Source organism: Balaenoptera musculus, chromosome 12 (genome assembly GCF_009873245.2).
Source record: "Balaenoptera musculus isolate JJ_BM4_2016_0621 chromosome 12, mBalMus1.pri.v3, whole genome shotgun sequence".
In the NCBI taxonomy this organism is placed as follows: domain Eukaryota; kingdom Metazoa; phylum Chordata; class Mammalia; order Artiodactyla; family Balaenopteridae; genus Balaenoptera; species Balaenoptera musculus.
The window spans coordinates 2,203,133-2,206,098 of record NC_045796.1 but is presented as its reverse complement, the minus strand read 5'-3'; the positions used below and the strand labels follow the sequence as shown (position 1 = coordinate 2,206,098).

General features: G+C 57.5%; 1 long non-coding RNA gene across 1 annotated transcript; it reads right to left on the bottom strand.

Annotated features, from left to right (window-relative positions):
- Positions 1–741: 741 nt before the first annotated feature.
- Positions 742–1,870, bottom strand: LOC118905423. Its single transcript, XR_005022219.1, has 3 exons — positions 1,792–1,870; positions 1,547–1,643; positions 742–908 (listed from the first exon to the last, which is right to left on the bottom strand). It is a non-coding gene; the product is annotated as an uncharacterized LOC118905423 (long non-coding RNA).
- Positions 1,871–2,966: the final 1,096 nt, after the last annotated feature.

Sequence of the window (2,966 nt, the reverse complement as noted above, 5' to 3'; positions counted from 1 at the left end):
TCAGGCCAGTGTCACTAATCCAGCCTCACAGAGAGACCCTCATCTTAAAACAGAAATGGGACATTCCAGATTTCACAGCTGTTTATTTGGCTAGAATTCACCCTGAATTCAAAAGAAGAAAGGAAATTCTGGCTCAGGAATGAGGATTTTACAGGACAATACCTTTCCAATTGTGACAAGACAGGTCATTACTGAGCTGATGACATGAAAAGCCCAGATATTATTTAAGGCGTTTGGCTGAGGGCAGCCGAACAAAGCGTTTGGCTGAGGGCAGCTCCTTGTTAGGGCGGCTGAGCGAGGAAAATGCTCTCCATCCTTTTATAATTTCAGTGTTTAATATTTGGTTTTTTTGTAAGTGAGGTTTTACTTTTTTTTTTAAATTTTATTTATGTATTTATTTGTGGCTGTGTTGGGTCTTCGTTTCTGTGCGAGGGCTTTCTCTAGTTGTGGCGAGCGGGGGCCACTCTTCATTGCGGTGCGCGGGCCTCTCACCATCGCGGCCTCTCTTGTTGCGGAGCACAGGCTCCAGACACGCAGGCTGAGTAGTTGTGGCTCACGAGCCCAGTTGCTCCGCGGCATGTGGGATCTTCCCAGACCAGGGCTCAAACCCGTGTCCCCTGCGTTGGCAGGCAGATTCTCAACCATTGCACCACCAGGGAAGCCCAATTTCAGTGTTTAGATAATTAAAAAAAACAAAACAAAACAAAAAAAACCTTCCAGAACATATTTATTAAGTGGTGATTGCCTATAAATCAACGTTGAAATAGGGTTGCGATGAGACATTCAGAAGCGCCTGCATCAGTGGCGGCTCTGGGGCTGTCAAGCAGGATGCAGGGGAGGCTGGGAGAGGGATATTCGACGCAGAAACGGGCCCTTTCTCTCCTTCCCTGTCTCTTCCTCGCGGGCCTCTTTCAAGGAAGAAATGAAACAGGAAACGTTCAAAATGTGTCTCAAACGTTAGGCCATAAAGCTCATTCATTTGGTAAATAATTACCCAGCACCCCTGCGCATGGGCACGGCCGAGGGCTCTGGGGACGCAGCGCTTCCCCGGAGCTGATGGATGGTCAGGAACACCAGCCGGGCAGGCACGTGGGTCCTCGGACCCCGCGGCTCTACTTGCCCCGGGTCCTCCCTCACTCAGGCCTTCCTTCCTCTGGGCCCCGCTCTTCCGTCCTGACTGGAAGGCTTGGACCACCAGGCCTCTGGGTCCATCCACCCCAGACCCCGAGTCAGCTGGGAGGCCGCTCCCCCTGCCACGTCTTCATCTAGAGCCGGAGCTCCCACGGCGAGCCGTCCTGGACGGTGCCACAGGGTGTGCACTGCACAAACGCCAGTGCCCCTTAACACCCAGCGACGCGAGCTCCCCAGCGCCCTTCATCCCACTGTGACACTGCCAGCCCCCGCTTGGTGAGGGTCCAGGCCTTGGACCCAGAGCTTCACGTGTGTGATCTCACTCAGCACTCGCTTCCCACGCAGGTGCCCTCTACTGAGGTCGGGACATGACACAACGTTCCTCACTGGAAAACGTGCATGCGTGTGTGCTCACCTGTGACTTTTTGTCTGTCCAGCGTCACCCTTTCCTGAAGCCCCTCCCTCTCCATGTTGACCTGTCATCACGTGGCTCTGCACCTCCACTCCCCCCACTGGAAAAGGGCAGGTGAGACCCAGTAGGACCCGTGGGGAGAAATTCTCCCCTCTGGCACCCCTGCCCGGGGTGGCCCTGTCCCCCACGAGCAGTGAACAAAGCCAATGCAGAGGCCGGGGCAGGGGGAGGATGGACAGATCTCCCACCTCGAGCTGGCTAGAGCTGACCTCTGTGTCTGGCGGCTGAAGCCTCATGACCAGTGCAGCACCGTGTACTACTGGCGAGGAGCGGGACGGGGATCTGAGCTCTGGCTCCGAGGCTGACGCCATTTCATCACACCCCACTATCCCAGGTCCTCCCTATGCCAGGACACTGGTTATCACCCCTCCTCGGCCTGGAATCCATCACCTAACAAACTACATCTAATCAGTGGTCAGTTTGTGTTCCCAGCTCTTCTCCATCAGATGGACTAAAATAGCTCACCCAGCCCCTAATGGACACTTAGACACGCCAAGCGAGTCATTCCAGCCGGAGGAGCCCGGGTGTCCCAGCTTCAGCAGCCTGTCCTGAGCGCTGGCCCGCTCTGTGGCACCGGTGGTCTCCCTGGCTGTCCCTTCTCAGCCCCCCAGCTGGGCCCTGGCCTGCAGTGCCTCTCAGAGCCGCCCCCGGCTGCCCTCTCTCTACACCCACCCCCTGTCACTGCCCCACTGCCCTCCTCTTTCCAGAACCATCATCTAAATGCTGATGAATCTTAAATCAGTGACTCCAGCCCCGATCTCTTCGTTGAGCTTCAAACCACACACGCAGGCCCCACCCATCACTCCCGTCACATGTCCCAAGTGGCTGCAAGTCCAACATGGTCAAAACTGTGCTCATCATCTGCCCTGACGCCAGCCTGCCCCCCTCCCCCTGCTCCCCCAGGGGAGCTTTGCTGCATCGAGCACCCAGCTGCTGGAGGCGGAGACTCCTGGACCCACACCCCGCCCCAGGCCAGTCAGTGACTGCATCCTAGCACAGACGACTTCCACGTCCACTGGCCTGGAAACCAGTGTCCACCGCCTGTCACCTTGGCTGCCCGTGTCACCTGTCCTCACAGCCCCCTTCGGGGTCACCAGAGTGAGTAACCCCAGTGGGTAAACAGTCCTGCAGGGGGTGCTGGTGGCTCGAGGACACTTTCCCGGGAGGGGCCCCAGCTGCACGGGGGACTGAGCCGGACAGGAACCCGTGTGCCCGGAAGACCTCCCAGACCTTTGACCCAAATCCCAGCGGCATTTGGTCCTCTGCCTGCAGGACAGGACGCCTTCCAAGGACGGTGTGAGGACACGGGCCCCTCCCGGCCTGAGCTGCCCTCGCTGACTCACTGTGGGTCCCTGCCCTCCTC